The sequence below is a fragment of the Xenopus laevis genome, chromosome 1L, assembly GCF_017654675.1.
Source record: "Xenopus laevis strain J_2021 chromosome 1L, Xenopus_laevis_v10.1, whole genome shotgun sequence".
Lineage (NCBI taxonomy): Eukaryota > Metazoa > Chordata > Amphibia > Anura > Pipidae > Xenopus > Xenopus laevis.
The window spans coordinates 191348430-191374192 of NC_054371.1; positions in this window are offsets into that span (position 1 = coordinate 191348430).

Here is a 25763-nt window from a genome sequence, read left to right on the forward strand (position 1 = left end):
ATTAAACCCATAACAATAACAATGTGCGGTAAGTGTAAGACGAGCAGCTCAGTCCACAGCAAACAGTCCAGATGTAATAAACAGTGCTGGGTGTAAAAGTCTAGCTCCTGAAAAGGCAAATATCGATACTGCCTCACATGTGGCCAGGGGTTGCAGTGGGACAACCAACCCCAATCGATCATCAGTAGGGGCCACTGTATGCAGGATGGTGCCTAAACTAGTCTTGTTCCCAGATAATCCACGGTGGGAGTCCCGCAACAAACCAACAGAGTACAACAGTCAAAAAACCTTGGCCGCAGTACCCCCCACTGTGTGGGCCTGGTAAAAGTGGCAAACAAATACAAGTATACGACCTGAGTAGGCTTCAAGGCTGGGCAGACGCCTGGTTAGCCGTGGGCATTGGATGTTCCAGCCAGCGAATGACATCTTTGAGGGCCTCAAAGAAGAGCGCCCTGTCACCATCTTGGACTCGCAACTTGGCAGGGTACAGCATGGCGTACTTTAATCCCTTTTCGCGCAGCATGCGTCTGGCCTCCGTGAACGTGCCTCTTTTCTTTTGTAGCGCCAAGGAGTAATCAGGGTAGAGCGACACCCTTGCGTTCTGATGTAGGATTTCCCCCTGGTCTCTTGCAGCGCGAAGGGCGATATCCCGGTCTCTAAAGTTGAGAAGCTTTAGGATAATAGGCCTTGGGGGGGCCCCCGGCGGCGGACGCTTGGCAGGCACCCGATGGGCCCTTTCAACCACAAAATGCGGTGTAAACTTGGCTTGCGTGAGAGATTCCCGTAGCCATCTTTCCATAAAGTCCTCCACTTGGGCCCCCTCACAATTCTCGGGGAGACCGACCACTCTGAGGTTGGACCTCCTGTTGCGGTTTTCCAGGTCGTCCATTCTGGAGATGACCTGGTGGTAATTCCCTTGTAGTTGTTGGACTTGGTGCCCTAGAGGGCGGGTTCAGCCTCGGTGGTACGGTCCCGCACTGCCTGCAAATCATGGCGCAGCAGGGATAGATCTATACGCACTTCGTCAATCTTGGACGTGAGTGTCGTGCTAGCGTCCGCCAGCTTTAAAGTAAGTGCCTCCTTCGAGTCCGCAATCGCTTGCAGGAGGAGTTGAGTGGCCGGTCCAGCTGCGTCCATTATCGGATCTGGCGGTTCACCCTGGACCGGTGTGGTTGGGCCTGGGGTTTTGGCGCCATTTTGTTTAGGCTCACGCGGCGTGGAGGGTGGTTTAGTGTAGCCATCAATGCGTCTCTGGCCGGATTTCCCCATCAAAAACTTCGCCGTGGAACTCCCACCGTAGTAGCGAAGAAAACTGGCAGCGGTGTAGGAAAAATTCAGTAAGGCAGTTGGCAGGATAAAGTCAGGATCACGGAGCTACAGCACCACACGTCTGCTCAGCTAAGCATCCCGGCCACGCCCCCTGTTCATGTAACTTTGATGTAAATACATCTGAGGTATGTTCTGTTGGTGGCTTAGACAAGGAAGAGGAAACCAAAGAGTCAATATTTTCTCCATTCCATTGAATGTTGAAGTTGAAGTATCTGAACCTGAAAATGCTCCAAATAAGCAAAATCCTCCAAAAAATGTGATGCATATAAAAATGCTGTTTTCGGCAAAAAAGATGTTCTTAGTATTCTAAAGAAATTCACATAATTAATAACATTAACTTTATAAATCAGTTGAATCTGATGATGAAGCAAGTTGCTATGCTAAAAGTTTGATTGTTCATATTAGGCAGGTTCCTGAAAACAAGCTCTTACAGATGAAAGCTGCAGTCCCTTTATAGGCAATTTCATTAATAGTTCTGTAAGTCCTGAATATAGTATATATATATATATATATAGTTAAAAATTGGTCAAATAAAAATTGGCAATACATAAAATGAAAAAAAGACAATGTTGAAGAATTGAGTATTCATTTTACTTACAGTTATATAAAACATGCAATAAAAATAGTGAGTAATAATCACTTTGTTACTTCAAATAAAAAATAACAAAAATGTTTCAAATAAAGTACCTTTTCCAGAAAACAAGGATGAGACTGAAATATAAAATTTAGTTACTGGGAGCATAAAATATAAATATCTTTATCACAATTAAGAGCCATATTTCTCAATTGAGGACTGCTATGTTTCAAAATTTAAAAAGGCAATGTGGATTTTTATATTTAAAAAAATATTGTAGAAAACAGCAGTAGTAGTGGGGGGTACAACCAAGCGGTTGCTCTGAGAGGAGCAGAGGTTTCGGGCAGGAACATATAGAGAAACAAGAGATGAGATGTAGTTAGGTGCAGAGGGATGAAGGGCTTTGAAGGTTATGAGGAGGAGTTTATAAGATATTCTTTGTTTTATAGGAAGCCATGATAAGGACTTCAGCAGCGGAGGGGCCTGTACCCTTTTGGATGAGAGGAGGATAATTCTGGCAGCAGAAGTTTGTGGCCACTGTTCTGATATTCGAGTACTGTTAATGAGTTGCAGTGTTGTTTTGTGGAAATTAAAGTGAAAATTTAAATAATTTATATTTTATAGGATATCTTCTTTTATAGTTCAATTCTGTTCCAAAATCCAGCAAGAACAAAAAGCAATATTATTAAGATATTATTATTATCTACATATTGGTACAATTAAAACGTAGCTAGAAAGTACAATTTCAAAGATATTTATATTGAAGAAATTAAAATTAGATGCTGTTCCTACAATATTTCATAGAGATGTGAGTACCCAAGACAAATATGGCTTCACAGAAAACATATCCACAACCGATACAAGTTCACAAGGTTTGTTTAAACCGCTATTCATCCATAAGTCAGGGTTTTACTACAACAACAGTATCTGAAACCAAAAATCCAAATGAAAAGAAGACTAATTTCTTCATCAGAAGTATGTTATCATTATTTATTGATAAACACTGACAGATTTGCAAACAAAAAACATGCCTCTGTCAATACTGATCCAAATTATGGGGCAAAAGAAAAAAAATGGTCTACCCAGTTTCCTCAGAAATTATTTCTTTATCACTAGCAGAATTTTCAGGTTATTTCCAGTAACCGTGGAGGAAGTTGTTACTGAAAAAAGGAATTTTACTCAACTAAATCTACTTCAGTATCATCAGGGGAAGGACCTCAAAATGCTGCAGTGACAAGTGAGCCAAGTTTGATAAACCATCAAAGTTTGAAAGTATGATTGACAAGAAGGACACAAATGTGTCAATTAAATCTATAGGAAAATCCATCTCTTCTGAAGACACTAGTAAAATGGTCATTTCAGATGATTTTGTGCCTAATATTATCTGCATCATTAAAACTTCTGACCATGTAACTGTAGCAAAGTATTTTGTGTTTGAAACCTGCCTAGACAACTTGGTCCATATGACACATTGTCAGTGTTATATCACCTGCACAAGCAGTATTTTAAACACTGAAAAAAATTAATTGGACAGTTTGATGCCCCTGGATTCTCAGCAAAGTACTCTTTTTAGACACAGTTTTGGAAATGTCATGTTAAGCTTGAACTGAAACATATTTCTGCAATCATACACAAAAAAATATGGGTTCTTGACAGACTTTTACATAACCATGTCAAAGGTTGAATGGAGTTTGAAATGTGACATTTAACAAAAATGAGTGGCAACAAAGTTGCATGTACAAGTAGAAAAAAAACAAAGATCGCCCACTGTTGTGAACCTTGGCTGCCCCAAAAAGGAATTATCTGTCGTGCTGTTCTAGAACCCTTGAGCAAAATTAAAATATTCTAGTAGAAAATGGAAGTAGCTAGATATATCAACAATTATGGGAAGACACTGTACTGTTTAAATGCTGTGATACCAATAAGCTTACATTTGTCAAAAATATACTTATTGTGAATATGAAACAATAGCTACTTTTTTATGGTGTAATTAATTTATAGTATTGTTTGTTCTTATGTTTATTGAGGTACCTGGCCACACTATGGAGTGGGTATGAATTGTTAGTGAGGTGAGGGTTTAAATACTAGCTTGCTGTGCCATTGTTTTTTATGCACCTGATGAAGGCTGATGTAGCTGAAACATGTAGTGCACAATTTTCTGCAAATAAAGATATGAGATTTTAAAAACAAAGTGTGCTCTCCGGGTACTATTCATATCTACTTGGAAATTTCTTGCACTCTGGCACGGGGATTGCAGCCTGTTGAGAAGCACGTACACCCGGATCTACACACCAAGGACAACCTTATATCGACTTGTACCTGGTTACTTACAAGTCTATAAGCTAAATCAGAGTGATGAACATGGTAGGAAATGGCTAACATAGCATGCATTACTTTATTAAAATTGTTGAAAATAAGTAATTGAAAGACCTAAAGCAGCTCTCAAGTTTTTGTCACACTGGTAAACTAAAGTCTATCATACTATGAAGCCCATTTATCAAAATTTAAATTTGTGATTTTTTTTAAAATTAGAATAAAGTCAGAAACTTAACAAACTTGTTGAACTTATTTATGAAGAAACAAGAATTTAAAAAAAACTCTAACATGAAAAACAAAAAAACCTGAACGCAGTGAATTCGTATTCAACTAATCAATTACAATGGGTCTACCAACTCTCAAATACATGTAAAAAACATAAATGTTATCTAGGACGACTCCCAATGACTCATACATGAACTTGTCAGCTTTTAAATACCCAATTATTTTTTTTCCAATATTTTTTATTGAAGAAATCGTGCATTACAACATATCAATAATTATTATTACCATTATCTTGCAGATACTGTACATACAGTAGTCAGAGATACCCAATTTTTTACATTCAAGTTCTTTACACTTAATAACTCTCTAAATTTGAGTTTTTGAAATTCTTATTTGTAAGTTTTAGTGCAAATTCGAATTTGAACATTGATAAATCAGACGATGCATGTTTAATATTCATACAATCGGATGTCACTATTTTATGGAGGGCATGGTTACACGTACACATCTTGTAGCTTTGGACCACAAAATAATTGGCTGTTATTAGGATAGTGATCCTGCTGTGGGCCCATAGAATCTTATGGAATGCAGTACAGCCAAAAAATGGCAGGGCTGTCAGGAAAAAATATCAGACAACTTGCATGATTTTATAAAGAGCATAATCAGAGATGTCCTGGAGTGAGTTGCTGGTCAATGATTTGAGTATGCTACCCCTCAAGCTCCCACAAATATTATCCAGTGTTTTTGGTTATGGTAACAAGAATTGGTAGAATATAATGCCTTGACAGATCTAATGTTTACACTGTTATAAATGTTATGTCTCGGTTTATTATCTATCACTATTATCTTTTGTTTGTGTAATGTGTAACTTTCTGTTTGCCTGCTCCCCTTCTTTATCGCCCATGGTGTTTCCCATTCAGAAGTATAACATTTACAATATGTTGAGAAGAGTGGGGGGCCCTGACTGATGGTGGATCCAACATATAATTATATTAATATAATTATCCCAGACATTTTGGAACAAAAACATTATTATGCTAGGGGAGGATGTAATTACACCACTGCACCTATGGATAGTTAAAAGCATCCCTTTAAATGAAATATACAATTGTCAGCACCATCACTAACATGTAAAACTCCCATGTAATGTTGTGCATTATATCATTATTAGACCTAAGTGTTAGAAACATTAAATAAGTGATATGAATGTGTGAGAGCGCATGGAGGATAGAGCAAAGTAGTGTCAAAATACCCATAGGATGTCACAGCTGGTGATTTTCCTGATACTATGAGCAGATAGATGTCTTTTTTCTTGACAGCATTACATAAAAAATTAATTAGGCTTAGGCTGCCATTTATTAGCTGACCCATTACCAAACAAAGGCCATTGATGAATATGTGCAAAGAGGAAACCACTTCAATGGCAACACGTGAATAACACCATGCACTATGTCTATAGCTGTATATAAACTTAACAAGAATTCTCCAATAGGATGTAAAGCTCTGAAATTGCATTTATAATTTAATGTTGATAATTTGTTCTTTGTGAATGATAAAACCTATCTTTGGGAGATCACAAAAAGTATATGTCATTGTAAATAAATTGAGCGTGGCCACAAACAAAAAACATCAAGCATCAATCATCAATTTTTTTAATCAAGAAAACTGTGGCTTAGAATAGAAAATGCATATTGCTTCAAAACTTTTAATACAACTCTCAAGCATAACCAGCAGTGATGCTGTTGTAAAAATGATAGATATTTGTAAAAATGCTGAGAGATACGGATGCCCAACATGGGAGTGAAAGCCGTGGATCAAAGCCACATTTCATCATTAAGTTAAATCTGTTCTGAAATGTTTGATTTGATTTGTCTGATTTATGTTACTATGGTGGCAGCGTAACCTCAGTTATAACCAAGGAGTTTGAAGGAAAAATAAGAAGTAAAGCTTAAAGTGTATGACCATCCTGAGACAAGAGAAAAATTCAGTCACAGAAAATGAGGGCACAATACTTCTTTAAGATATAAAGCATTGGTATTTATCTGAAATATGAAGTGGTAATACGGAGATAGAGGCCATCAGCTAAAAAGGCTTTAAAAACCTTTTCCACATTTCTTCTTTTAAAGACTTAGGGCAGGGGTTGTCAAACTTCGGAGCAACTCTGGCGCAACTCGGCTGCTTCTTCGATGCAACTCAGCTCCTATTTCTGCGCAATTCAGCAGTTCAAAGGGGGCCCAACTAATCCAGAAATAGCAGCAGGCCGGGCCCCCCTTAACATATAGAAGCCATCAGCCTGGGACAATTGTCCACCAAGTGCCCCCATGATGGTGGCCCTGCACACCTAACTATGTATCTGTTTCTCCCTAAGAGCGGGATTTGGCTGACGGTTCCCCTGTAACCCTAGCTAAGAAAGCGACATGTGCAGAAGGTGCGTGCAAGAGGAGTACCTGGACCAGGTGAGTGGCAAACTTCTACTAAGCTGCTGCTTGCAGATCCTCTCTTTTCCTTGGCCCCAGTGCATCACGTCAGCGTGTCCCCCCCAGCTGATCCTAATGACGCTGGATGCAGCCGCAGTGAGGGGCGTGGGCCAGGTAAATAACCTTGGAGAGCCATATCTGGCCCGCGGGCCATAGTTTGATGACCCCTGATTTAGGGGGTTATTTAATTTAAACCACGACCAAACTCCCATACCTGATTTTACCTTATCCATTATTAAAAAAATCTAGATTTAATTGGTTGGTAAAAATTTGATAAAATCAAGCAATTTTTTCCCCTGGTCTAAAAAAAAAGGTTTTAGACCAGGGGCCCACTCACCACTATTTTCTTCCTCTCCTCACTCAACCTCTATTCACCTATTCTCTTTTCTTTACATACTATAATCTATTATTCCACCTGTTTAGCCTCTTTGTTCTCATAGAAATACGGAATGGCCACGAAATAAGCCAAAAGTTTAGCAGCCTGAGGGCCCACTGACACCTGGGCCCACCGGGAGTTTTCCTGGTTTCCCGGTGGGCCAGTCCGACACTGGGCACATTGACAGGTTTGACTGACCAATATTTTGCCGCAAATTGATCAGATATCAATCAAATCGTTTTTAAAATCCCATAGGATAAGGAATGCATGGTCATGTTAATGTAGGCCTCACTGTATGTCCCAACCATTGCAGACTTTTTGTCACCAAAATATTCTCTAAGCTAAAGTTTACTAAACACTGATGTTTAGTGCGCCAACATCCTGACAATCATCAGCATTAATTACTATTTGATGCCAGTGTATCAGTATGGGGCATAATTATCAAGGGTCGAATTTCGAATTGAAAAAAACTTTGAAATTCAAATTCAAAAAGACCAACCGAAATTAAGTTGAAGTTTTTTTGGTCGAATAGGTCCGTTTTCGATCGAATAGGTATTCAACCGAATTCGATTCGTACAAAATCTAAGAAATAGCACATTCGATCAAATTCAATTCGAAGTGTTTCCCAAAAAAACCTTTGATTTTTCAAAGTCCACCAATTAACTTCAAATAGGTTCTAGGAGGTACCCCATAAAGAAACTGCTAAAACAGCAATTCGGCAGGTTTTAGATGGCGAATGATCGAAGTCGAATTTTTAAAGAGATAGTACATGATAAATTTCGATATTCAAATTTTTTTCAAATTCCGAATGTTACATTTTTTACCTCAGCAATGGTGGACACAGTTTTTATATCTGCAACATACTCCATGGCACTATGCTCTGAGAGAGGGGCTGCACTTTCAAAAAGCATCTTAAAACACCTCAGCGATTACTTTTCTTCCTCTGTGGAGGAGGTTTTGATACATAAGCCACAGTTTTAAGAGAATAAGGATTCTGAACAGAGTAGTATCCTCTTCTTCTTATAGGGATTCTTCCCCTGACAAACCTAAACAGCGCAATAAACATGTTGTTAAGGTGGTTATATCTACTAAACATGCGCAAAAATCTGTCTCTGCTTCGTTTGGATGCAAATAAAAAAAGACCTTCTCAGGGCAGCTTTTCTAAATATAGATTTAAAAGACACCTTCCACTCAATACCTTTTTATACCCCACACCAAAGAATTCTTCGGTTTTGTTGGGGAGCACATCTGGTCCAATGGAATGTCATGGTATTTGGCCTCTCAAATGCCCCTTACACCTTTTTCAGTATGATGCAGTAGTAGATCATTTATGCCTAAACGAATTTCCTGCCTGGTGTATCTCAACGTTTTACTAGTGGTACACTAAGGGTCAGGCCACACGAGCAGATTCGGGGAGATTAGACGCCCCATCGACAAATCTCCTCTTCTTCGGGGCGACAATCTCCCGAACTGCCTGCCGGCTAAAATGAAAATCATGTGGGGAAGGCACACGCGGAAACTTCGAGCGACTTCGGAAAATAAAACGCAGCGTAACATCAAACGTTAACTCAAAGGTGAACAACCCCTTTAAATCCCTTAAAATGGTCAATCCACGCAATGCCGCAGGTCCAGACGGAGTCACTCCAAAATTCTTCAAACCTGTGCAGATCTTCTGGCCAAAACCTACACAGACATTTTGAATGCTTCCCTTAAGCAAACCTTAGTACCCAGTTGTTTTAAGACCTCTAAGATTATACTGTACCTAAGCTCATTGCATTAACAATAGTTCTTAAGTGTATCAGCTATGTCATCCCCAACTTTTTAGACCCACTCCAATTTGCATACCACCCAAATAGATCCACAGAAGATGCAGTTGCCCTAGCACTGCACTCTGCTTTACTACACCTGGAGAAACCCAACACTTACATACGCATGCTGTTTCTAGCAGACCACAGTTTGTTAAGATTGGGAACTGCATGTCTACTACTATCCTTCCCAGCACAGGCACACCTCAAGGATGTTGTCTAAGTCCAAAGATTTACTCCCTATACATGTGAAGAAAGGATACACTGGCACTCAAGGCAGTGACAAGCAGGTTAAGTCTACAAATGGCATTATTCAAACACGATCAGGACATTATTACCAAGTGGCATGGAATCTTATATCGCTGCAGCCTCGATCTTATTGCGTTAACCATTCAGCAGCTACACAGCAGTTATATGGAGCTGAACAACAGATACACCTCTTAGAGGAAGAAAGATGGAGATGACCAACGAAGGGGCATTACAAGAAATGGAACAAAAGCTGAAAGTACTACAGCAGGATATTTTACAGCTCAAGCTACAGAAATTCAAAAGGAATACCCAGGATTACTACGAGAAGGGCAAGGTATACATCTGGAAGGAAACAAGACATCTTTACCACAGACAACACACCTCTTCCACAATTGCATCAGACAGATCTTCAATTCAACCAGCCGATTTGGAACAAAAATCACCAGTTTCCTCACAGAGTTCTAACTGGTCTTTTTTACAGGTAGGCCGCACAAAAGAAATGCAGAACATGGAGGGGGACCAAAGGACCAGATGCAAGGGAACACAGCAGAATCACATGTAATGGTATTTAACCTATATTCCCATAACCTCTGATTATGAACATGGTACTAAACAAAGGTTTGGGTTTTGTCCCCACACACACCACTTCACCTTTTTCCATTTTTCTATACAAATTTGTTAGATCATTAATGCTTAAAGTTTTTTTTGAGATAAGGAATGCACAAGAGACTTGTAAACAAAGTTGGGCACTAGAAGTAATTTTGTTCCACCGGGCAATTTTCACACTATTGACACTTTTGCGGCTATGGTAACCAATAGAAATAGAAATCCTTACAGAGTAATAACGTGGTGGTTGTTACCAAGGCGGACAAAGGAGGAGGTACTGTTATTTTAAATCGGGTGGACTATGATATGGAAGCCGGGCGCCAACTGGGTAATGTTAGGAATCCAATATACTGCAGCACACTGCAATTTATGTAAAATTCAGAAGTGTACTTTATTGGCTCAGATATGAGCAGACATGTGGCAACGTTTCGGGCCTCGCTTGAGAAAGGGTCCTGCGAGGCCCGAAACGTTGCCACATGTCTGCTCATATCTGAGCCAATAAAGTACACTTCTGAATTTTACACAAATTGCAGTGTGCTGCAGTATATTGGATTCCTACAATTGATTTTCTGATCCGTGGCAGGTGGATCGAATACTGCTAGAAGCACCTGATCCGAAAAGATATATTGCCTGAGGTGAGCACTCCATCTTTGTGTGGAACTGGGTAATGTTAAACACTATAAAAAAATGGAGGGTGACCCTACCAACAAATTTAAAAATAAATGAAAATCTTGTTTAAATGCCGCAGTTATGGAGTGTGGTAACGGAGGTTATTTTCCAGTTATTGTACCAGCACAACACCAAGGCACCGCATGTATATTTCCTCCCTAAAATTCACAAGGGTCTTGTTAACCCCCGAAAAGACCAATTGTATCAAATGTGGGATCCTTATGGCAGCCCTTGGCCATTTACATAGACATGTATTTGCAAGAGATCATACCGACTCTTGAACCCTGTCTAACTGATACTACAGATTTTCTGAACAAAATATTTTTTTTCTGTGTTCTTTGGATGTAAAAGATCTTTTTACTTTAATTCCACATGATGAAGGTATCAAATGTATACACTCATTTGTGTGTCATGTTCTGTCATTGAGGACAGATAGGAAGAAGGGAGCCTGTATACTGGATAATACAGTGTATAACCATAAATAGAAGAACAGAGTTTGGAAGTAAAGATTTAATGAAAAAAGGTGCAAAGCAGTAACCAGTCAATAAACAGAATACACTGAGATACCGGCAGGCAAAACAAAGCGAAGGTCCAATAAACAAGCTAAGCTCGAGACAGGCAGAAGTCCAGAGGGAAATTCCACAAAGTAGGCAGGGAGTCAATAAGAATGTTCAGAGAGCAGGCTGAGGTCAGTACCACGAGATCCACATGAAGCAGGGAGGGAACCAGGACTAGGGTACAGGAACAGGGAGAGTATTTAAGAGACTAGGAACTAGGACCACGGAACAAGGGAAAGAACAAGGACTCACAGGCTAGATCTGGCCGGGGAGCTTAATGATCAAGCAACCAGGAGTTGCTTGTAACAGGCTTATAAAATGGGCAAGATTGTTAATTAGCAACAGTTGAAGTTAATAAAGAAGGAGGGGCAAGAGACCATCAGAGAGATAGCACAAGTCCATCATAATAACAAACTCGCACTGACTCTAAGATACCCCAGTGGCTCAGGAGAACGGTGCAGGTATGGTTCAATAAATAGACAAGAGTTAGATTCCCGGCATTTCCTGACAACTTGGCTGTAAGCAACATCCCTAATTACACGGTGAACTTTTTTTGGTAAGAATCATTTACATTTATTCATAAATAATTATTTCTTTTTTAACAACGATTTCTACATCCAGCTGCAGGAATGTGCCATGGGTGCCAATATGGCTCCAGCATATGACATTATTTTCATGGACTATTTTGAAAAATCCTTTATATTTGGCAACATTGATTACAGTCCATTTCTACAGTCTTATATGCGTTATGTTGATGATACCTTCTTTATTTTGTCAGGAACTTCAGAGAAACTACAGCAGTTTGTATCTTACCTTAATAATCCCCACTATTTAGTTCCCTCTAGAGACAAACACCACTGACTTACATTTTCTTGATATAAATATACAAGTTAAGAGGTCTTCCTTTGCCACCTCTGTTTACAGCAAGCCAACAGAAAGGAATAATGTGTTACAGACAACAAGCTTCCATCCTAAAGGTCTTTTCAGGGGATTACCCAAAATCAAGTAACTCGGGTGAAACGCATTACGTCCAGTAATGAACTATATGACCAGGAATCATTAAAGATGGTACAGAAATTTGTTGAAAAAGGATATGATTGGTCTGAGTTAATGGCAACCCAGGCAGAAGCAAAAGTCATTCCATGGGATGACACTTTAAAGAAAAAACTTAAGGGTGCTAATAGACACCAGTGTATTCCATTTATCAATACCTTTGACATCAAGCTAAAGCATGTAGAAGTATTATTTTGAAACACTGAGGTATTTTACAAACAGTTCCCAAATACAGCCATCTGTTTTTTACTACAACACCACTTGTTTTTTCCTACAGGAGAGGAAAATGTATACAGGATCTTATGAGATCAAGACCAGCACCTACTCATATGGCCTCTACTAATTTTTCTACAAAGGCTATAGGTACCTTACCCTGCAGGAACTGTGGGCACTGCAGCAGCATAATTCCAGGGAACTATGTAACACATCCCCAATATGGTTCAAAACATGCAGTAAAAGCCTTTTTCCAAGGATTTCATTTATTATATCAAATGCCCTTGTGGTTTGATTTACATGGGACAGACTAGTAGAGCTGTTAAAGTGACGCTTAACGAACATAAGTCCACCATATACAACTTTTGTCCGGCTACCGTGCAAACTAACCAAATTGGCATAGCAAAGGAAGGGGAAAAATAATAAAAAAGAGACCCTGCTAGCATAACACTTTTTTAACCAGTGTCACAGAGTGCCGAAATTAAATGGCAGATACTTGAAATGGTTTCAGTTAAACAAGGCCAAGATAGAAAGAAAACGTTATTACAAAGAGAATGTTACTGTATATGGTTATTACAATCCAGACACTCCAGAGGATTAAATGAGGAGTTTAACATGTCATGTCATTTTTAAAATCATTACTTGAAATTAACTCTGATTTACTTCTTTCAGATGGAAAGCCAACACTGGAATATACTACAGGGACAGATTTTCCTTTTTGTTCCCTCATCCATGCAGGGGAAGAGTAATTGTTTGAATAATAGGTATTATATGTGTGGCTCCCTGGAATGTTTTGCTTTGTATGAAAAACATGTACATCATTGTATTGACATTACGTTTCACACTTCAAGATACCTTGTGACAATTTGTGGTTACATTTCTACCAACATTGTTCCAATAAGCTTTATAATATGATGTGATGTTTTAACGGGACTGCACAGTTGAAGCTGGAAGATTTATTATTCAATTTGATCCAGAGCATTTTCTTTTTTGGACTAAGGAGGCCCCAGCAGCCTGCAATTACACAGAACTTTTTCTACCACGATAATGTCACTAAAACCATCAGCCTTGAGGGGTACGTAATCAACTTGTTACATATGCTAATTATGTCTATTATGTGTGGGTTTAAATTAATGTGTTATTCACTGATTTGTATGCTTCACAAAGGAGTTTTTACCCCGAAACGTTGCACATCTACAATAAAGAAGCAAGGGTAGATCCCTGCTTGTCACTGCCTTTGTGCCAGTGTATCCTTTCTTTACATGTATAGGGAAGGTGCCGATCCATCCAACATTGTGCACCGGGCAATCACTGATTAGGAAGGCCAGGGAGTGCGAGTACAGAGCTGCAATTTTCTCACTATACACCTTTTACTGTTCATCTCTATAAATAACTGCAAAGTCTACAACATGACTGTGCTTGGCCTTATCTAGTACAACGGTGAAACTGGATATAGACAGCTAGTGTGTGATATTGTCAAATACAGCAGAGAACATGACTTGGTTCTTAACACAGCAAAAACAAAAGAGATTTTATGTTTATCAACATAAACCCTTACAAATTGAGAATGTCAAAATAGAGCAGTTTGAAAGCATCAAATCTCTAAGTCTACATATAGCAAACTCCTTAAAATGGGCTGACAACACCAAGGCCATAATACAAAAAGCTCTCAACGTCTTCATTTCCTTAGGAGATTGAAAAGGTGTGGAGTAAACAGCAAATCACCTTTTATAGAGCCACAATTGAAAGCATTCTAATAGGAAATATATCAGTGTGGTATTGCACCGTCACACAGCAGGAAAGAGGCTCTCTCCAGAGAGTGGTAAAAACTGCTGAAGGTATCATCATCACTTCACTTCCATCACTGAACTAGACATGGTTAAATGTAAGAACAAAATCAAATCTATTACCAGTGACCCTAGTCATCCGGGACATGAACTAGTCTTCTGGCACAAGCCCAACTACTCATTTAGACACAGAAGGCCTGAAAGCATAAAAACCAGGAGCAAAAGACTATTTATCCGCTTCTTTCCAAGAGTAGTTAGACAAACTGCAAATGAGTCCAGTGGATAGTAGAGAAACAACCACCAGGAACTATATATTCTCATGAACTCACTGCTTTAACATATATCTGTACTCACTGCACTTACTACTATACGTTGCAACAATGTATTGCATTGAACTCATTGCACTTTATTATTACTGTACTCTGTAATTCTACTTCATGTTGTACAAATCTGGATTACTGCCCTGTGCTGCACAAGTAATTCCTAGGTACCTCTAATACAAATGGCAAAACTAATTGATTTGACTTGAACAGTAGTGAAGGGAAGCTGTAATTCTTTGGGATTGGGCCTTATGTCACAATCTAAACATATCTGCTGTGTAAAGCTGGCCATAGACGCAAAGATCCGATCGTACGAATCAACCTACGATCGGACTTTCCCATCTCCCAACCCTCAACTAACCATAAAGATCAAAGTCTTACCATTCCGATCAAATAAAGTAGTAAAAGAACAGATCAGCCAATGTACTACCTCTGACAGCAATCATACGATAGTTATATCTGACAAAGCTAGTGACAGTCTCCCACTGAAAATCGTACGATCGGCAATACACGCAGAGATATTATCGGCAGCCGACAGAAATTTTCTAACCTGTCCGATCGACCAAACGACCGATCTTCGTCGAACGAAAAATGTCGGGACTCTCCACACACGTTCCGAAAATCATACGAACACACGATTCGTACGATCGGATCGTTGCGTCTATGGCCAGCTTAAATCCCAGGGGTTTAGAACGGGATAGCAGACTCCCTGTCGAGACACCAACTATTGTTGACAATTGTGATTCTTCACAGTCACCTATTTCACAAAATCCAGTGTTTTGGGAGTCAGACAAATAGATCTCTTTGCCTCCACAACATCAGTGTTTGTCTCCAATCTGGTCAAAAGGCACTTGGAATACATTCTGTCACCTTTGGCTAATGGGGGGGGGCTTGAAAAGGAGATGGAGTGACCATTGGATTTGATATGTGTACACAATGTAACCAATAAGGGGTTAATCAGTGTGAAAACTGTTGGTGATGATGTCACATTTAGGGTTGCCACCTTTTTGGCAAACCATTTCTGGCCAGGCAGGGGATGGGTCAGCAAGGGGGAGGATTGTGATGTAAATGGAAAGCCCAGTGATATCCCAGGAACATGGCAGTGATGTTGAGGCGGTGGAGCCGAGTTGTGGTGTGTGGAATCATGAGGGGATTTGGTAATTATCGTAGCAACAAAGAGGTGGACTGTGGCAGGATCAGAGGCAGGCCAGGAGCAGATTGACAAATTTACCGGCTTCTACATTTTTAATACTGTACAGGCGGCAACCATAGTCACATTGTGTATACTACTTCCTGTTATACTTTGAGAAAACATACACCTTTGTTTTTTTCATAATAAAATCTGTGTTGCTTTGTGCTTGAATCATTGCACCCAAGACAAGTACTGTGCCACCCATGTTTATGTATATATATATGCAAGCTGTTTTAACATGTCTGGTATTGCCTGCAATTGTGCTTTGGGGGGGATGATATATGTTAAGCTAAAAAGGGTTATACTGGTTCAATTAGATTTTATTTATATTTTTATTAACCTTGGTGGATAACCTGGAGGAGATATGCTTTTCAAGGGGTTTTTAATATTTTACTTTTGACATTGTACTGAATCATATTTTATAATGTTTCCTGTTTTTAACCACAAAGTGCCAAAATGTAATTCAGTATAAATGCTGATTGGTTAATAGCAGAGTAGCTTGAAAGAGGGCCATGTTGGACCTGAAATGTTGCTGTACAATCTGGCTTTTTCCCCAATTGTGTTTCTTTTCCCAGATCCCTCAAGCACTAGTTTATTTAAGAAAAAACAAAAAAAGCTGCAGTTACACACAAGCAAGTATCACATTATTTCATTTAATTTCAATAGGGCTCAACGTTGATAAAGCTCAACTGTTATAGGTTCTGTAGATTATTCTCAAATATATATAAGTTACATTTGGGGGCCACCGCAATTTGGGTATGATTAGTCGCTCATCCAAGGCTCCACGGGCTGCTCCTTGCTCTAGGTGTGCTCGCTGCCGGCTCAGAGCTGCACCAAAGTGGAGGAACCGGAGCTATTGCTCCGGATGCGCCGCTGCTTCTTTCCGACAACCCACACATTCTGCTCCATCCACAATCTCACGGTTCCTCTATAGCAGCAATGGCAGCAGCACAGCTGGGAAGCACCGCACTCCAAGGTAAGGCTGTCATAGATCCGGATGCGTCGCTGCTTCTTTCCGACAACCCACACAGTGGGGGGGGTCAGCAGTCAGGGCTGCATTCCTGGAGCGGAGAAGCAGGGTTTGGAGACATTGCCTTCCTACTGCTGCTGGATGAAGGAGGATGAAGAAGCAACAGATAGTTTATTTCAAATTAAGTGGCATATTAAAAAATCTTATCAAACTGGAATATATATTTAAATAAATATTGCCCTTTTACATCTCTTGCCTTGAGCCACCATTTCATGATGGTCTCTGTGCTGTCTCAGAGATCACCTGACCAGAAATACAACAACTCTAACTGTAACAGGAAGAAGTGTGGAAGCAAAAGACACAATTCTGGCGTCCGTATACTAAAGCGAGGTAAATTTGACTTTAGTTTTCCGGATATCATCGATGCAAATATTTTTCCGCCACAATATTCGCATCGACCAAGCTTACTAAACAGCGATGCGCTCTTAAGTCATTGTGATCACTTGCAGTAACTACGTTAGTGAACCAGCTTATGTTAGCGGTAATTTTAGCGAGTTGCGAATTTTCTGGCAACAAATTACGTTTGTGAATATTTATGCTATAAAATAGTCGTTTTATGGCATTATTTTATGGCAATTTTTACTGTGACATTTATGGCTAGAAATGCATCTTCAAAACTCGTAAACTTTATTGACCGATGTTTATAACATCCAGCAACATTACCAGAGTAACACCAATCTCACATGTATGCATCATATAAACCTATACTTCATCCATCCAGTCACAAACCCTTCTGCCAATAGAATCATATGAACAATAAATCATACCAGTTAATCTCTTTGCATCATTTAAATGCACAGTTTAATGTAACCAATCACAATGAAACCGAACCCCCTGCCAATAGGATCATAAAGTTACAGAAATCAAATATACACAGCCAATAGACACCTGTCATTTTACACAAGACATCCCACTGATTGATTGGGTATAAGTAGCCTTGACATACAGTGAACTTTGACAGGAGTCTCAGTAGGAGTGAAGAGACAGTATTGAGAGAGTGAGTGAGTTGGAGATATGTCAAGCCCTGACTACCAGGATGCTGAAAGAGAAGGAGCATCGGAAGGAGCCAAAAGGAGCAAGAGTACAAAGTTTTCCTATGAAGAAAACTGTGCCTTGGTGTATGCTGCAGTTAAGCACTGGCGCAAACTCTTTGGCCAGGATGCCAGAAAAACTGCCATGGCCACGAAGAATCTGCTGTGGGATAACATTGCTAGGATGGTGAATGCAGTGTCCTTCCACAAGCGAGGCATCATCAACTGCAAGAAGAGACTGAATGACATAAAATGTCAGTGAAGAGGAAACTGGGTCAAGAGGCAAAATATGCCAGAGGGACTGGAGTGGGTCCAGCCCTACACCTCCAATATTCATTATTTGAGAAAGAGTTAAAGAAGGTCATTGGCCCAGATGTGGTGGAAGGAATCCAGGGTCATATTGATACAGATCTACAAGGTAAATGTATTGGCTTTTCATAATCTGCACTCTACCTGCTGAACTGCCTCTCTTAGCTGCCTTTAGCTAACATTTCAACATCAGTAGCCATCCTCCCCTCCCCCCTGCTCATTTGTTGATGCTATTGATTCTTGTACTACATTGTGTCTGTTTACTGTACTCCTGTAGCTGAATTCTTGCTAGCAGTGTAGGAGAAGCATTTCCACCAAACCCCTCCCCATTGCTTATCTAATGGTTATTGATGTTAACTGGTCTGTCTCTTCCAACATCACACACCCCAAAAACACACATACTTGCTTATGTAATTTCAGCATAACTTTCCCCCCACCCACAGTTGCATAACTTTAATGTCCTAGATATCACTGTACAGTATATAAAAACAAGTGTGTATGATTTGAAAAATAATATTTCTTTTTGCCAAGTTGTTCAGCAACTCATTGCAACATATTTTGTAAGAATATCGTGAAACTCTACGAGGAACCTGCTTCAGGATCTGCAGCAGATCATGAAAGTCCCCCGGCTCCCCCTGAAAGTCTCACCACAACAGCACCCCAAAGGAGTACTGGACCGTTTTCACCAAGAAGGCAAACTCCTAGAAGGGGAAGGCCTTCTGCTTACAACAGTGAACACCTAGAAAACTTCACTAAGTTAGCAAGGTCATATATTGCTCTTGAAAAAAAAAGTGGAAACAGTTTTCTAGGCATATAACCTGTTTAGAACAATTCCAGGCTCAAACACTTGAAAAGCAAGAACAACAAAATGAGTTTTGGAAAGAAACTAATAGTTTATTGAGACAAATTGCTGAATGCAGGCAGGGAGGTCCATTATGCAGTAGCTCTGCAGTTCAAACTGAGGAGCCAGCAAGGGCACTGGAGCAATCAGCCACAGTTACCAGTAGGGTTGGTTTGAGAAGGGGTGGGAGACGTGTTAGGCCCCCTAGGCTTACAGACCTTTAAAAAATAATTTTTAAGATATTTTATGTTTTTTTGAATTTGCTTAAATAAAGTTTGGCATTTAGTTTTCATACATTGAAATCTCTTGTTTGTTTTATTTTTAACATATTGAATACTGACCTGTAAAATAGTATAGTCACAGAAATATTGCTTGGGTATAAAGGCACTGACAGGCCCAATGCCTTACTCCTACAGTATGATACTCCCCTATTTGTTATTTTAAAGTCTATTTTTTAGCATGTTTAATCAGCTTTGCACTGGTTAATTTTTGGGACAGCATTTTTTAATGTCTAAATTATAAATAATTTTAATGGGTCAACCACAAAACACAGAAATATTACACCAAAAATACTTAGCTAGGCATAAAAAATCCTGAAAGACTTACAATGATCCATTTTCTTTACTTTCTGTTTTTTCCTGTGAAAAAAACAATTTTTAGATTTTGCATAGAGAAATGACTGCTTTACGCTTCTGCTATTCTCAATTCTCAACTATTCATCAAATGTACAGAATTAAATAATAATACTGTTGCCCTGGTTGGAATCTAAGCCCTTTTTATAAGGAATACACAACAACTAACACATGGCAGGTCAAAGTACATGTATGTAAGTATAAAATATATCAAGTAATAAATGAAGACCAATTGAAAAGTTGCTTATAATTGGTCATTGTAAGTTAACTTCAAGCTGAACCAACCCCTTTAAAATGCATGTATATATAAATGGATGAATAACTGAATGTATATGTGAATATGCTATCCTTATTATATATTAGAGATTAATAGCAACTTTAATGTTGCGAACATTCACATAAATCACATGCATGCGAATATATTGTCATGATGACATCATATAAGAATCTGCTATGCTTATGTGCAAAATGTGTTTATAGACTATTCGCACGTATGTGGTGACAATTAGCAGCGGCACTGTAGCGACTGATCGAACGTGTTATGTTGCGAATAATCTTAAAATCTGCTATGCGCACGAATATTTAGTCGCAATGCCATGACTTGCGCTAACTGCGTGTGCACGTTAATTTGCGATCATTTGAGAAAACATGGCAGGAGTCAGTGGCCTTAGCAGTGAGGAAGCAAGATATATTGCACGTTTTCTTCTGCTCAATGACTATGACACACAACCGCTAGGGACAATTGGTGTCCATGATATTAAAAGAAGACTCTTGCATGAAAGATGAAACGCAAGTTCGACTTGGAAATTGAAGTGCGCAACTTACAAAAACTTTGGTCTGATCTAAAATGGCGCAATCAAGCCATTATTGTTGAAGTCTAGGAAGGTAAATATTTTAAAATAATTGCAGGATGGGCATGATGTGGGCAGACATAGTACAACTTTAAGGTAGTGGGTAATACTATGCAATGTTCCAATTGTCCCAAAATGTTTCAGGAAATAAACTTTTACCTTCCTGTTGTCAGTGCATGGTTGCTAGGTTTCTTTGCACCCTAGCAACCAGACTGCAGAATATGTAAACTGGAGCGCTGCTGAATGAAAAGCTTAATAACTCAAAAACCAGAGAAAAAATATTTGAAAATTATGACTGAAAATTAATGAAAGGCAAACTTTACCAATTTTTGTGACCAAAAAAAAAAAAAACACCAATAACATCATCTTGTATTATTAATTCCGAGAGCTTGCACTAGCACCGATGGAGGCAGCAGCACCACCACCACCAGAAGATGCAGCACCATCACCAGCCGGAGCTGAGTATGAGGATGCTCCGTCGGGCCAGTAGGAAGTTGGCACCCAAACAGACTATGAGCTACTTTATTTGCCAGTGCTGGCAGAAATCCAGCAAGATCTTGTAAATGTAAAAAACTGCCTTGAGGAAATGAAAGCAGACATTGCTGCTTTAAAGGCTTCCAAAGATTAGGCTTTTTTTTTTTTCTTTTGTAGCTTAAATATGTCAAATGTCAAAGGTTAAATATGTGAATAAAACATAGTTATTTTTTTACTTAAATTACCTTTTATGATTTTAAATAAAAGGTTTTTTCTGAGATACCATTGTAATGTGTTATTAATTATTAAAAGTATTAAAGGTATTAAAAGTATTGAAGGTATTAATTACCATAGCAACCACATTGCTGAACATGCAAAAAACTGAGAGCTGCTAATTAAAGTTGGCCTTGGTAGAAATCCTTGCTGCAAGACTTAATTGTTGGTTACACAAACAAAAAATCCCATTTTGTGCAAAATGTGTTTGTAGACTATTCGCAAGTATGTGGCGACAATTATCAGTAGCTTGTGATTAAGAAAAATGACGGCGACTAATATACTCTAACGGTCAATTTAAATTGCGACTATTCTAAAAATATTATACGCAACTATTCTATAAAGACTATTTCCTCGACCATTAATATGTAGACGCAATGACGTCACAGGCGCATGCCTTTATTTCTAGAGCAATCTGAAGACATGGCTGGGGTCGGCTCCCTGACAAGCGAAGAATCTAAATATATGGCCAAATACCTCATCACCCATGACTATGACTGTCACCCATTGGGTACTGTGGGGGTTCATGAAGTTAAAAGGAGAATCATGAAAAAACTGGTGCGTAAAATGCATCGGAAATTTGGATTGGATATGAAAGTACGACAAATACAGCGCCTCTGGTCTAACCTAAAAAGGCGTAACCCTGCAATGATCCAGGAAGGTAAATATTATTATACTTATGTATGTATAACTTTAGTATGATGTAAAGAGTGATATTCAGAGACAATTTGCAATTTGTTTTTGAGTTATTTAGCTTTTTAATCAGCAGCTCTTCAATTTGCATCTTAAGCAATCTGGTAACTAGGGTTGAAATTACCCTAGCAGCCATGCATTGATTTGAATAAGGAGAGGCCTGACTAGAAGAATCAGTAAAAAAAGTAACATTAACAATACATCTGTAGCCTTACAGAGCATTTGTCTTTTAGAAGGGAGTCAGCGACGCCCATTTGAAAGCTGCAAAGAGTCAGAAGAAAAAGGCAAATAACTATAAAACTACAAAAAAAAAAGAAATTAATGAAAACAAATTGAAAAGTTCCTTAGAACTGGCCATTCTATAACATATTACAAGTTACCTTAAAGGTGAACCACCCCTTCTCTAATTTAAATCAATGCATGGTTACTAGGATACTTTTCACCCTAGCAAGTACCTTAGCAATGTACAATAGGTTGTTTAAATAATACACCAAATCATCATCTTGAATTATTTTATCCCAGGATTTGCCCCGGTTGAAGTTGAGCCAGCACCGGATGCTGATGAGGAAGAGGAGAGAGCTGAGGATCCAGGAGAGGGACCTCAAGATCCAAAAGAGGCTCCCACGCTGCAAGGCCCATCTGTGCAGGAGATTGGCACACAGACCTGCGCAAAACTCTTATATGTGCCAGAGATTGCTGCTATCAAGCAGGACATTGCAGAAATTAAAACCTGCCTTGATGGCATCAAGCAGGATATTGAAGACCTAAGGGCTTAAAGCCTTTAAGCCTTACATTTTGTTTCCCCCCCCCTTTTTTTTTTGCTAAGCTGCTTTATTAGAAAAAATTATTTTTTTATTTCCAAATTTTCTGTTGTACTGGAGACTACTTTTATTTTTATACAATAAATCTGTTTATGCTGTTATTATGCCATTGTTGTGTATTTCTCTATTTATGTGTGCATTGCTGCTATCCTACACCTTTATGCTGGGGAGATTTGCTTATTTGTTTGAAAAAATTTACTTTAATTATATTTATTGTATTTCTCATATGATGGATACTGACCTTTAAACACAATGGTAACGGATCTCTACTTGTGGAAGTTGAAATGTAACTGAATATAACTGGGAAGGGTAACAAATAGGTTCCAACAAAACTTGTAAACAATATGGAAATCACATTCCAAAAGGCAAACGGAAGAGTTGGTGATGTTGTTCCTGAAAAAAAAACCAATGTAAACACTTTTACATATGTTTGTAAACACTGAAATATACTGATCAGTGAGGGCAATGACACACAGAGCTACTTGTTAAAGTTGCCCTGCACTTCTTTGTTTACTGTATAATAGAATGGCCTGCTTGCATAGCTTTTTAAAGCAACAGTCCTAGATTAGTCCTAGATTACCTGCTTCAATTTGTGCCATGTGGCCTATTTCACAGAAAAAACTTCTTAAGAAAAAGATACTTACCGAGATTTTAATCTTCAGACCATTTTGCCCCACCAACAGCATAACATAATGTTATTTTATCTCTGCACCATTCATTCAAAACATAAATATATTACTTTTCATGTCCAAAACAACTAACACTGGAAAAATGATGTTATGAGATGCGATCTCACACGTTTCCCTTCATCACTCGAGTCTTGGGAAACTGCAGGGTAACCGGAAATTTCAGGTTCATTAGCTTCCAGATTCACTCCATGGTCTAAAGCAACATTGTTCAGAACCGCACAAACCTGAATAATCTGAGAAACAGTTTCTGGAGAATACTGCAGGCATCCACCAGATTTCGAAAGACACCAGAAAGTAGATTTGAGGACTACAAAGGTCCACTCAATAACTCCTCTTATCTTTATGTGAGCTGTGTTGAATTTTACTGGGAAAATGGCAATTTTCTATTTATTATTTCCCAATGGCACATACTACTAAAAATGTATATTCTTATGAAAATTGTTTATTTACATGAAGCAGGGTTTACATATGAGCTGTTTTATGCAATATCTTTTTATAGAGACCTACATTGTTTGAGGGTATAGTTTTCCTTTAAGTAAATAAAAAGCTGCAGCCTTTAAAACCTCCAGCTTCCGATGTGTCCAGGTTTTTATTTGTAATATAGTTTGGTTGATATCCATCAAACTTAATCCATGTAATCAATCTTAAACAGGCATAACATTACTCTATTACATAGACATCCCAACCAAAGACTGACACCTCTCCAGTCCATAATGAATACTGCAGCTAGACTCATACACCTCAGAAACTGCTCCTCCCCTGTTATGCCACTTTGCTAGTACCTGCATTGGCTTCCACTGCCATTCAGAATTTAATTCAAACTTATGGCCCCCACATTCAAAGCAGTCCATAACTCTGTCCCACTCTACATCTCTGAACTCATCTTCAGATAGTTGCTTTTTATGCTCCTCTACTGGCCTGTTCCTCTATTCCTCTCTCATTATTTCCTCACACACTTGCATTCAAGACTTTGCAAAAGTTGCACCCTTTCTATTGAATTTTCTCTCATGTTTTGTCCACCTTTCTCCCAATCTCTCTGTCTTCAAAGGATCTCTAAAAACACATTTCTTTAGAAAAGCTTACTTTCATCTAGCCGAGCATAACTCCAGTGTGCGCTATATGCTGCTAAATTCAATGTTCAGTTCCACATCTCTCACCTGATATTGCCCATCCCCACAACTTATTTTAATCCCTTCTTGTTTTAGATTGGAAGCTCTTTGGCAGGGCCCTCTTTACTGCATGCTTTAGTATTGTTTGTTTTTGTATGTATTCTTGTATGTTTAATGTATAAATCCATTTATTGTGCGAGGCTGAATATGTTGTAGTTTTATCAGTTTCCATGAATGGGGGGTAAACAGCTCAAAGATTGAATTATTTAGAGATTATTTTAAAGTTGGAATTCTAAACAAAATTTCTAAATGGGTAGCAGAGTACAAAAGAATCTGAGGAAAAAGGCAGAAATAAATGGAGAAACCCCTTCTATTGAATAGGATCCACCCCAAATTAAGAGCCAACGTTTCTATTTTTTTTTTGTAGCTACAGAATATTTAGGATCATTTCAGGTTCATGCTGTTCTATATAAGGAAATTGTACTGTGAAATATAATTATCAAAGTTTTATGTTGTTATTTACACTGAGGCTAATTATATTTTAACAGCTTCTTTAATATGGTCATTTAATTTACCACTTTTGTTGGTAAATGGAGAGACTAAAAAAAACTGCTGCTGTTGTTATAGATTAAGTAAACGTATTAAAATAGTATGTTAGGAAAATTAAAAATGAAATTGCAAACTATTTCATAATGTTTTTCTTTCAAAGAACATAGCTCAAATAAGTGCCATTACATACCCATATGCCAAAAAAGGGAACAAAGTTTGCTCAGGTGCAGTAACCCATAATATGGTTGCTTTATGATATACACAGAAGCATGGTTGTGCGAAGCAGGAAATGATAACATCTCTGACTAACTTCCTGCATATTTGCACTCGCTACATCACTTCCTCCTGCAACGTAATTTCCTTTGGCTGGTGACGATGTCTGTGTTGAGGATGTATGTTGATGCTGAGCAACTTATTTTGGAGGTCCAAAAAGAAGAAAAAAATAAAGCTTTTCTTTGAAAATTATGTTATTGTCCTTATCAACATTTGCTTTAAAGAGTTATTACTTGTAAGTACATAAGCATTACCTGCACCACCTGTCAGTATGTCCTGTATGTAACATTCTATTTACATCTATATACACATAGTACTTTTAAACAATCAGATGACATTATTTTGCCATGATAGTCCTCCCTGGGGAGGGGGGATACAAAATATTGGGCATATGCATCACGTATGTTCATTGCACAAATGCAACTTGGATTGGTGTATAA